Raw genomic sequence first — 13251 nt, 5'->3', positions numbered from 1 at the left:
TCTGGTCAAGTGGTTAAGGGCATTGGCCACTGGAAAATAAGTCAAGTTTAATTGCTGATAATGGAACTAGTGGTTTTATGTATACTGGCCTCCTTAGCATATCCAGCTGAAATGCATAGCATTCTTTGCTTCATAAAGCAAAAGACTTCCATTTCATCTTCCTTGTGGTGTATTACATTGAATAAGAATTAGCACTTTTTTAACAAGTTATCTCCTCAACAGATTCATGGCTAAAGAATAACCTGACTTGGATTTCAATAATACAAATGATTAGCATTGAGTTTTAACTGGGGAAGAGCCAGAACATGAGTTATAAACATTTAAAAAAAAAAAAAAAAAAAAAAATTATCTAAATGAGAAGTGTATATAGCAAAATTTGATGATACATAATCTGATGGACCATAATATTAAAAGAAATGTTGCTGATAACACTGAGCTTTATAACTTTTTGTGTTGAAGTGAGCTGTTTTGTTTGTCTTGTTACCATTGACAAGATTCAAGTGCTTGATTAAGTGAAAAATATTGAAGTTTCAAGAACATATCAGTAGAAAGAAACTTCATTTGGCTCTCCAGTCTAGTCGGATATAATTGCAATTCCTCAGTTTCTCACTTCCTAGGTCAACTTTTTCTTTTATTATGCAAGATCATACGTGAATGCTAATCCAAGAACCATTGGCAAATATAGAAAATATTTTATTATGGCCAAATATAGCAGCAGTAATAAAGTACAATTTACTAGGCTAATATTTAATATAAAACAATAAAAACAGTTCTGTACAGTTATGATATACATAGTACAAGTGCCTGAAAGAGTTAAATCCATGGTAGAAAATATAGGCAGATTAATTTTTATAATCCCATTTTTTACTGTAATCATTATTGTATATGGTTACTCTACTGACCAAGCAATAACTGAAAGGGCAATAACTAGTGAGTATACTGTAAGCATAGGTTTTATAGAGTTTTTGTACAGAAATGCAAATTTTATTTATTCTGTAAATGAACCTCACCAAGAAATGCCCATCATATAAAGCAAGAGCTTGAGTTTATATTTTTTCATTTAAAATATTTATCTATTATAAGCAGCAACAACAGAGATTACTTAATACAAAACATTTTCTTTTTAAAATGTAAAGAAATGGTCAAACTTCTCGTGTCTTATTTTCTGTAGTATAAGATGACTAGGTATTTATTTGTTTAAAAAATGTCTTATTTACTTAGTTTTACCAATATTTTTACATATAATCCAATGGTTATATTAAATTTTTCAAAAAAAGAGTCAGATTTTCAAAGTTTAAGCTGCATATTACACTTAAATATGAAATGTATAATAATGTTAATTTTTCAAAAAAGATTTGTGTTATTTTATTTTACTTTGTAGGGGTGACAGCTGAAACTTAACTCAGTTGTAAATATTAACTTCTATACTTCAATTACCTGATTGTTATATCCTGTCTATGCAGAAAGTTTTTTTAGAATAGTATATATATATATTTGTTATACTTGTCCTCTATAGAAAAAAACGTTGATGTGCCTTAGGTTAACGGATCAGCTGTTACCTCATACAAGAAATTTGTTAATTGACTTATATTATCATGTAAAATGTTAACTTTATTTACAATCAAAGTTGCTTATGTGAAACAGCAAAAAAATTATTTCCATTTAGATAATGGTTTCCCTAAATAGTCTCTGATCAATATTGTTCCTTGTTCTGAAAGACTGGCATGTTTCATTACTTTTCCACACTTACATCAACATCCTTGGCATGGATTTAATTGTACGTAGCATGTAGAGCAAGTCATTTTTCATTGTGTTGGGAATGTTTCTCACTGTTAATGTTCCTTGCAGATGATTTGGGTTACCTCTTGAGTGACCGTTGTTTAGAGAACATTTGTTTAAAGGTCTAGTTTGTTCTCACTAGGTACAAGGCTGTTGGCTAAGGTTATGACAGATGCTGTGGTGTAGGAATTAGTCTTATCCGGTGAAAGTTATTGTGATAATGCAACCATATGCACATATAAAGAGCACTGTTAGGTCAACAAAGAGATGAGCTGTAGATAATGGCCTATTTTGAAGTATCATTATTGTTTGGTTTGACAGAGACTGTATATTCTGCAAGCATGTGTCTAGTGAGATACCATACCTTGGCTAGTAGTTCTTGTACAGCTGTGATTTTATTGTTGTGTTGGTGCTGTTGTGTATATGTATGTGTGAATTTGTACATTTGGTCAACTTCAGGGTAGAACTGAATGCTCAAGAACACCAGATGCAAATACCTCTGCCTAAGAGAAACTAACACCTTGCCTTCACATTGCAGTGCCAACCAAGTGCTTTATGGGTTGACTGGGTCTTCTCCATGTTACTTGTTCATAGTGACCTGAGTGTTAACTACAACCTACCTCTGGATTTTTAGCATGTTGTTGAATTTATATGTCTTGGTGGTTTAATGTTTTGTAAGTTGGTAACTTATCAGAATTTGTAATATTAGAAATAATATAACAACAACAAAGCAATTAGAAAGTGGAGCCTGGCTTTTCTAAAAATGAATTTTAATAATAATTATGAATAATTGACTAGAAATTATTAAAAGTAGCTCAAACAAGTTTAAAAAAAACTAACAAAAAAAGGCTGAAAAACATTTTAAATATACACTTTAAAAAAAAAAAACATCTTTTATCTTTAATTTTCATACATAAAAATATAATAGACCTTGGTGAAATGATAGATAATTAAGGAAGCTGAAGACTACCACTTTGAGAAAGTTTTCTCTGTAATTGAATTGGTTTCAGTGGTAACAACTGCTGCAGAGATCTCTTGTTATTTAAAATTTTTTCTCCTTTATGGGATTTTTTTCCCTCCCTGTGATGGGTACTGGTGCCAAGTGAATGGAGTGGTTAGTTATATCTGGTTGTTATTATTATTATTATTCAAAAATGTCATGCTAAGTTGGCTGTTTATCAATGCTAGGATGAGATCATGACAGCTGAGGCATCTGTCTTAGAAGCAAGAGTTAAAAGATTTAATGGTGTAAGTTCATGTGAGAACTTATACCATTAAATTGTTCTTCATTGTTCTCAGTTAAGTTAATTGAGAACAATGAAGCAGACCTTGGAATAACTTCCTCAGGAATGGAAATTGTTGAAATGGGTATATTTAATTAAATAATCTAAAGACTTTATGCATTTGACTCAGCAGACACTGTTGAATTAGTCCCAGACAGAGATAATAGAATCCTCCATTAGACAGTGTGTTTTTCACCCTACAAACCAAATTTAGAATATCTGCTATTTGAAGACAGAACACAGCTACATTCATGGCTTTACTTGCCTTTGCACAGGTCTGAAATAATCCAGCCCAACTCAAAAAAACATGATAAAAATTACCGATCTCTTTGCTAATTTTCTTTACAAACAAATGTTTACACAAAATAAAATTCTGCCAGCTAATGTCTCTGTTTCCTTATAAAGTACAGTAGCTATTTATCTGTTTCTCAGAAATAAAAATCTGAAATGAGAAAATTATATTACTTCTCCATTGATCTAGACAATATCAGTGGAGTAATAATACAGGGGCAGGAGTAATGAAGTACCATGATCCCCCACCACACACACACACACACACACACACACCTAACTTGATATTCATCAGGTGGGATGAGCCATCAGTGAAATTTTGCAATGGACCTCTCTGTACATAGTATGTTGCAATATTGGGATGTAGAGTATTCAACTGTATAATATAGTGATATATATATATATATATATATATTTTTTTTTTATCAAGTTGCAAATTTAAAATCCTACTCCTGGCCGGCTGCATATTTCCCCACATTTCTGTTGACCACTGCTTGAACCATCCCTGTTAACCTTCCCAAATAATCAAGCCTTTTAATACATCTTGTGTTATTTTTATCTTTTCTTTTCTCTCTCTCTCCTTCACTCAGTTTCCTACCAGTTTGGTTCCTCTTCCATTTATATATATATATATATATATATATATATATATATATCCATCCGTGTCAGTTGACTTCATATTGCTTTCCAAAATGTTCACTCCCATCCCACCTATTACCTCATATCCTTTGTTCCCTTCATACCTCTCAGTGTATGCTGACTACCATTTTTCTATGCCACACGAAAAAGGCCTGTGTTTAATTCCAGTCCTGATAGAAAGCAAACTCAGACCTGTAAAAGCTCATGAGAGTTTTCTTGGAACTGTTATGGGCTCCTCCCCACCACACTATGGCATTTCTAATAAATTTCAGGCAATCATGGATATTCCCATCACAAAATCTTGCATATTTTCATCTCACAAAAAACAGGAAACAAGACTGTGGATTACTATGCAATAACACAAGTTATGGATAGCGCAGCTTGACCTTGGATGATACATATAAATCCAATAAACAAGTTATTTACGTGATATATAGATGCCTCATTACCCTGAATGCCTTGGCACTTACTCTAAAAACAGCCTAAAAATAATCCCTTCACAGTGGTCATATTTTTCCTTCCTTTCACATAATGAGAAAAATAATATATTAATACATTTTAATTTTTGCCATTCACATATATTGGTAAAATATTTGATAATCTAAATAGTATAATATAGGCAAGGACTTGGCTATATAATCTTGGAGGTTATCGCCATTTTTAAAAAGGCAAGGTTCCCTTCTAGGAAGAGTGGAAAGCAACACACTAGTGATGTTGCAGTTTCAGAGAGACCTGTTATAATTATCATGATTAAATGTTTGTTTTTTTATTTATTTTTTTGTTTGTTTTTTTTTGTCATGCCTTCTCCCTTTCAGAAAATTGTCTGATACCATTTCTTATTTTTTACTCACACGACTTCAAAGTAATGTTTCACTGCAAGTGGAAAGACAAGGCATGCACTTGTTCTTTGTAGCTTTAAGTGTACAGTACTTTCACTGTAGTTCATGTTGAGTTGTAATTTAAGCCATCATGGTCTTTATTATGAAGTCAGCTCAAGCAAAATAAAATTTCTCATTAGCAATATGTTGTTCAGTGTCTTGACTTTTTTTCTCCCCCTCTGTCTTAAGAGCCAAAACAGCAACCATGTTTGTAAATAGAATTATGTGTAAACAGAGTATTACAGAACTGTAAGATGTGTACGGTTTGGTCTATGGATATGCTGAATATGTACTTTTTCTCTATCTTTTGCTTGTTCTATTTATAAAAGATTAAGAAATAAAATTAAACTTAATTATATTTTTATACAATTTCAGCTTAGTTGCTTTTTTATTTTTTTATTCATCCTAAGCAATCTAGCCTGATACTGTTTTTGGTCAGTTTAAATTCATGTAGAGTGTTATAGCTTAAAACATAAAAAGTTTTACTTTTGTTCTCAAATAGTTATGCTCCAGCTCCAGAAGAGTCTCATTTTAAGACAGATAACTACAACAAGAGCTGATTTTTTTTTTTTTTTTTTTTTACACTTCCATTGTAAAATGCCTTACTCTGTGTCACATATTTTATTCTCACCATACTGTAAATTAACATATCTTTGCAAAATAGAATCCATGCTAAAGCACAATTATTATACTGGACTTCATTTGGTTAAAAGACTCAGCACTATTTTTGCAGCTGTATATTTCTGTATTAAATATATTTTAAACTTCTAATACTGTTTTCAGTCATAATTTGTTGGCATATATTTATTATTTTACTGTCTACGTGCAAAATAAATATTTTGTAATTTATTCATCCATAAAAGATATCATTCATTGATGTAATGAGTAATTAAACTTTTATGTTATACTCACTACACAAATGATTAGTTTCATTGTGTTTGTCTTTCAAACTGAGATTAAGAAAAAAACAAGAACTTATTACATAACACACAAAATTTCAAGTGTACTAAATGTGATTTCAGATGTATACTAAAAAAAAAAACATTGCTTATCCTTTTTTGGCTAGAGGCTGAAACTGAAAAAATTCTGAAATGAAGAGGGTCAATATAGGATTTAATTTCTGATCAGTTTAGAGTTTATAGTTATATTTAGATTTTAAATTTTTTTTTTAATTTTTTACATGTAATAATTAAATGTGAAAATTCCAATATTACATGGCACTAATAGCATTCCTGTTACATGATTGTAATAATGTTAAATATCAAGAAAGATATTTAACATAAAACATCAAAAAATGGTTCAGAAAAATCAAATATTACTAAAAATGGTTTAGTTACAGTATGTCTTGCAATTATTAATGAGTATATGCTTTAACATGTAAAGGGAATTGACATTTTTTGGACGTTGGTCTTATGATTGTTAAAGGGTAAGGTACTTAACATAAGTGAGGGAGATGGTTGTTTTATTTATTTATTTATTTTTCCTTAAGTAACTTCATTATAAAACTATCAGTGAAAAAAAAAAAAAAAAAAAAAAATGGCAACTAATTCTGAAGAATGTCATTTTAATACTAAGAATTTAAACTCCTGGTAGGAAGACTTCAAAAACTCTGGTCTTGGACTATAAATTACGAAAGTAAATAAGATATGTATTTTTTAGTGTTAGTATTAGTTTGGCCAATACAAGAAAGCAAGCTTATACAGCATCAGCCAAAAAATAAAATTCACATTTTGCCTTTTCATTCCCTCCAATACATGGTCTAATTCTTCCTCGAATTTATTTAAGCAATCAATTTCCACAATGACAGATGGAAACTTGTTCCAGCAATCATCCACCCACTAGCTAAAGGCAAATTTCCACACATCTATTTGGCAACCATCCTGACTCTGAAGTTATGCCACCTTATGTGCATAGTCTGAGCAAGAGGAACAGTCCCATCAGTATTGAGCTTGCTCAATTCATTCAAAGCCTTAAACACCTCAATCAGATCACCTCCCAGGTGCCTAGTCTCCAGATGATGCAATTTGCAGAACTGAAGCCTTTCTTGGTAAGAGCACCCCTTTGTTCAACTCACCAATCTCGCCTTTCTTTGTACCTGATCCAGCAGCTCTACATCCTTCCTAAAATGAGGCTTCTAGACCTGAATTCAGTACTCAAGATGTGACCTCACCACTGCCTTATACAATGGGATAATCACCTCCATATCCCCACTAGCAAAATTCCTCTATATCCTTGACAAAGCCCCCATGAACTGTCTAGTCTGCACTGTTCAGAGAACTTCATATCTGACTGCACAGTTACCCAGCCCTGAGTGCCAAGCAATCTTTTGTATGATACATAGAGTGCTCTTTCTCAGCGAATTAGTTATACAGGCTGGACTCGATTAACACAATTAATTTGTCATGTTGCGCAAAACGGAAATGCGTTAATCAAATATAATTTTAAAAGTACCTTTTAAATAACTTTTTAACCATATACCATGTAAAAGATAATGAAAATACATGTAATTATAGTTATTGCATAAATAAATTAAAAATGAAGAAACTATTTGTTACAGAAATATTTGAACAGAGTCGTTTGAACAGCATTGGCTTCTTTTTTTTTTTTATTAGCAATCAATTTCCAGTAGCTGACAGCAATCTTCTCTAGGCTCTGGCAAAATAAATATCGCGCAGAAAATATCAGAGAACCTCAAACCTTTTGTTTGAGGTTCTCTTCGATACGAAAGATTTCATGTAGTTATTTTACCATTATCTCCTTTGTGGTAACATTTTCATCTGGCTCATTTAAAAATTAAAATTTTTCTCTTTTTTTTTTGCATTTAAAAATTAGAATTTTTAAATGCAAGTGTGCACATGACTTTATTAGACAAACAAGTAACACATCTGCTTCTGATGATTGATGGAACACACTGAGGCAAGCAAACACTAGTTTATTGCCTGTCCGACATGCGGTAAGCCTAGCGCACAATTCAAATATTTTTGAACTATCACATAAAAAAAAGATCGCATTAACTGGAAATTTGCATCATGTAGAGTGAAAAGTGGTATGATTATTTTTACTGAAAATCATGTTAATCGAACTCGTATTATTATTATTAGCTATATGGTGCAAGGAAGCCTGAGGCTTATGCTGCACCAGCCAAAAAAAAAAAAATTCCCAAGTTATCCTGAGAGAGAGAGAGAGAGAGAGAGAGAGAGAGAGAGAGAGAGAGAGAGAGAGAGAGTAGTAGTAGATAATCACCAAGAAAGAGAAGAATGATGATATCCAGCTCAGGATACTGGGTGTGCCAAGCCTCTACTCATCAGATGTGAGCCCCTGGGGTTATTTTTTTGCAAGTCCTGGCTGTACTTATTTTCCAGTGCCTTTTCTTGCTGTTTTTCTCTCAAGTGATTCTTTACTTTACTTTTAAAGGTTTGAAGTAAGAATCCAGAAAGGAAATTCGCCTTTCTTTCCTGGCATATATATTTATATACTCCATACTAACTTTCTCAACCGCTTGGCCACTGGTGGCACTGCTCCTGTCTCCATGTGGTGGGGCCATTAACCTGGGAGAAGAAAATCACTCTCACAGGGCTAAAAGGAGCAACCATTGAATTAAATAATTTTCCACCTTTAGAGCCATCAAGATTAAGGACTTCAACCACTCAGCCTGTGGGCAAGTTATCACCATTTATGATCCAAAAATATTTGGAATCTATTGCTGAAGCACCAAAAATGATTGAAGCAACTACAATCCAGAGACCACCAGCTGAAACAGCCACCTCTAAACATTCTAAGTGGCTAATAAAGACAATGACATTTGGTGGGCTGTCAGTATACTTTACTCCCCACAATACTTTAAATTCATTGAAACGCATGCATCATCATAGAGTGGAACCTACTTGAGGTGTGTGGAGGAATTAGATCAGGAACTTAGTAATCAGAAGGTAATCAGTGCAAAACAAATAATAATTAAAAAAGATGTAAATCTCATTCCAACTCGATCCATCATTTTAACTTTCAGCACACCTGATTTGCCATCACAGTGAAAGCTGGTTATTTAAACTTCCAAAATTGGCCATGCATCGAGAATCTTCTTCGTTATTTTAAATGTCAGCCAGAAATATAGCCACTCTCAGGAGGCATGCAGAGGTGATACCATCTGTCCTATATGTCGATCAAAAGATCATACACAAACAGATTGCTCAGCCTCAACTCTCATTTGTCCCAGCTGCAAAGGAAACTACCCTGCCTTTCCTGAATCACGGAAACCGGAGAACTCTTAGAAAACTGGAAAGAAAATTCAAAAATACAAAATCGAACATAAAGTCACATATCCTGAGGAATGCAGACAAATTATGTTGACCATACCCAGTCCATCCTATGCATCACACACCCAAAGCTATCATTCAACTTCAATTCAAACAGATGTGTCGATACCAATGAACACCTCTCTGGATTAAAGCATCCTTATCAGCCTCCAGAACAGATACTCCTGAAACTACCCCCAGGGGCTCACACCTGGTGAGTATGGGCTTGGCACACCCAGGGTCCTGAGCTGGATATCATCATTCTTCCCTTTCTTGGTGATTCCTTTCTGCTTCTCTCTCTCAGAGTAATAAGAATTTTTTTTTTTTTTTTTTGGTCGGTGCAGCATAAGCCTCAGGCTCATCTTTTAAGGACACAAAAGGTGTTGTTGTTATACATATTGGAACTAATGACATTAAAAGTAAGAGATCTGCAGATTTACTTAACAAGTACAGATCAATATTGAAAAAAAGTCGCGAGTTAGGGTTGAATGTGAAAGTGCCTGCAATTCAACTCAGACACGATAGGAGGCAATATATGATGACAGCCTTGTCGATCAATTCAGCCCTGGAGAGATTGTGCAAGGATCAAGGGGTAGAATTTTTTTCAGCCTGGTCTGTGCTTGTTGGCAGGAGAGACTGCTTCTACAGGGATGGGGTACACTTAAATAGAAAGGGTGCAAGAATATTTGCTGATGCTATCGAAGCAGTGTTCGGTGAGTCGGAAAACTGCTAGTGTGGAGGGATACACAGAATAAAAGATTAACAGTGGCTGCAGGCAGACGCAAAAGTGATTCTTGCTCTGCTTCTATTAGAATGAGCAGAAGCCTGGAAAGCAAGGTAATGGAGATTTCCAAGACTGAGGGTAATCATAGTGGAAGAAGTAAATACATGGGCTATGTTAGGGTAGCTAGGAGTAGGAACAGGTGCATGTATACTTCAGAGTATAGTTAATAAATTTGACGAGCTTGAAGTGATAGTCAAAACATCAAAGGCAGATATTGTTGTGGCATCTGTGTGACACCAAGAAAGGTGTCACACAGATATAGGCAGTGCAAACGTGGTAATTTGGGGAGTACAATGTGTACTGGAAGGATAGACAGGACAGGAGGAGGGCTTATGTTGTTTGTTAAGAAACACATAAAATCTAAGGAAGTGCATCCAATTGATGTTAGTGGACAATGCAGTGTTGAGTCTGTTTGGTGTGAAATAAGCACTAGGAAAGGAAAAATGAGAGTAGGTGTGTGTTATAGGCCTAATGAATCTGATGAGTATAATGAGCAATTGTGCAGAGAAATAGTGGACCAGTAAATCAGAATGTCTTATAATGATGGATTTTAACTTTCCAGATAGTGACTGGAACTTGTGGATTGGTCACTCGACTTTTGAGCAAGACTTTTCTGGATTTATTGGATGACTGTTTTCTACAGCAACATGTTCGAGAGGCAACCAGAGGGAGTAATACTCTTGATCTGATTATCAGCAATGATTATTCATGCATTAAGAATTTATAGATAAAGGACCCACTGGGTGACAGTGATCACAATGTACTGATGTGGGAATTACTTAAAGATGTAACTACCATCAAGGGTAAAGGAAAGGGCTTTTCCTTTCGTAAAGGTGACTGCAGAGGTCTCAGACAGTTTTTAAATTCTGTACATTGGGATCAACTGATGTGTTACCAACATTGAATTCTAAATGGGAAGCCTTCAGGGACTTAATTTTGGAGGCTACTACGCTTTTCATTCCAACTAAGAAATACTGTTCAAGGTTTAGGCCTAAATGGATGTCAGATGAATTAATGAGGCTCGTGGTAGAGAAGAATAATGTATGGGATGCATATAAAGTATCAGGTGACACAGAAGCCTATGGTAAGTATAAACTAGTCTGTAATCAAGTCACAAAGGAGGTTAGGCAGATGAAGGCAGATTACGAGAAATCTTTGGCAAAGGATGCAAAGAAAACAGCAAAGAGTTCTTTATTTATGTAAACTCTAGAAGGAAAGGGATGAATCAGATAAGACCACTTAACATAGATGAGTTGACTATTGATGATCATGCTCAGGTAGCTGATAAACTGAATGAGTATTTTGCATCTACATTCACACATGAGAAGTTATTCAATGAGCAGAGTGCCAGAAGTTTATCAAATGCTAACAGGGAGCTAAGTGATTTGTAATAACTGAGAGCAAAGTGGAAGAGAAATTGTTGAAGTTAAACATAAGGAAGGCACCTGGGGTGGATGGGATCTATCCAGTTATATTAAAGGAGGCAGCAAAAGAAGTAAGCAAACCCTTGGCCATAATTACGAGAGCTTCCTTGGATTCAAGGGAGGTCCATGGGGACCTCCCTTGAATCCTCCCTTGATACTATGATGTGGTCACAAAGGAACCGAATGCCAAAAATAATTTTGATATCATATACTAGGATTTCAGGAACGCTTTTGATACTGTTGCACATGGAAGACTGCTGTACAAATTGGAGAGGTATGGCATTAAGGGTAACTTGCTACAATGGATAAAGGGATGGTTGAGTGGGAGACGACAGAGAGTGGTAATCAATAGACACTGCTCTTCATGGACAAATGTAATTAGTGGAGTTCCCCATGGTTTGGTGTTGGGCCCATTGTTGTTTTGTATATTTATCAATGATATTGTTGAAGGTATATCAGGTTTAATGTCCAATTTTGCAGATGATACAAAGGTTGGCAGGGTTGTTAACGACAGTAAAGACAGTATGCTACTCCAACTGGATCTAGATAAGTTTAGAAAATGGACTGAGAATTGTACCCGAAGTTTAACATTGACAAATGCAAAGTACTGCATATGGGTAGCAATAACCGAAGAGAAATGTACCAACTGTGTGGTACTACACTCAATGAAGTGAAAAAAAGACCTAGGGGTAATTGTGAAGTCAAATTTGAAGTTCGCTGAGCAGTGCAGACAGTCTGCAAGAGTAGCTTATGGTGTCTTGTCATTGATATATATAGGAATTTTGCTAGCAGGGACAGGGAGGTGATTATCGCATTATACAAGGCAATGTATAACGTGATATGTGCACAATACTCCAGGCCACACCTGGAGTACTGTGTACAGGTCTGGAGGCCTCATTTTAGGAAATTTGTAGAATTGCTAGAATGATTACAAAGAAGGGCAACAAGATTGGTGAGGGAAAAAAAGGGGGTGCTCTTACCAAGAAAGACTCTTAAGTTCTACAAATTGCAGCACCTGGAGAGTAGGCACCTACGAGGTGATCTGATTGAGGTGTATAAGGCCTGGAATGCGTTGAGCAAGCTGAATGCTGATGGGATTCTTCCTCTTGCTCAGACTAAGAACCTGCGGGGGCACAGTTTCAAATTGAGGAAAGATAGTTATAGAATAGATGTGCGGAAATTTGCCTTTAGACAGTGGATAGTTGATTGGTGGAACAGGCTTCCACCTTTTGTTGTGGGAGCTAATAGCCTAAAAAGATTTAAGGCTGAGCTGGGCAGGCATGTGGAAAGGATGGATGGGTGAAATGGGAGGTTTTTTTTTTTTTTTTGGCTGGTGCTGCATAAGCTTGCTTCCTTGCATCGTATGCCTCTACTAATGCTAATGCTGTCACACCCAACTTATAGTTTGCCACTTTCTTGTAGACTGTCCTCTTTACTTATCCATCCATTCTAACACCTTTCAGTCATTCAGCAAATTGAATGAAGCTCAGATTTTATCCCATTTCCTTGGAAATCATGGGAAAATAGAACAACTTAACATACTTAAATCGTATTGGCCTATACACATGTATAAAATTCAATTCTTAAAAGTTATACGAAATAACTATGAACTTTGGCCTTAGCCTTTCTGTCATTAAATCTAATACCAATAACAACACAATTACTCCCTGGTCTTTTTCATTTTCCACTATGCTGATGTTGTGCCACACAGTTGGTACATTACTCTGGGGTTACAGTTCCCATAACTAGTACTTCACGTTTATTATAAACTCAATTCTCATTTCCCTGCCAATCTGCCCAATTTTTTTACATCTTGTTGCAACAGCTTACATTGTCATTACACCATGCCACTTTTGTATCATCTGCAAACTTGGACATTAC

Source organism: Mastigoproctus giganteus, chromosome 11 (assembly GCF_048544385.1).
Source record: "Mastigoproctus giganteus isolate SK-2022 chromosome 11, ASM4854438v1, whole genome shotgun sequence".
In the NCBI taxonomy this organism is placed as follows: Eukaryota; Metazoa; Arthropoda; class Arachnida; order Uropygi; family Thelyphonidae; genus Mastigoproctus; species Mastigoproctus giganteus.
This window is presented reverse-complemented; position numbering follows the sequence as displayed.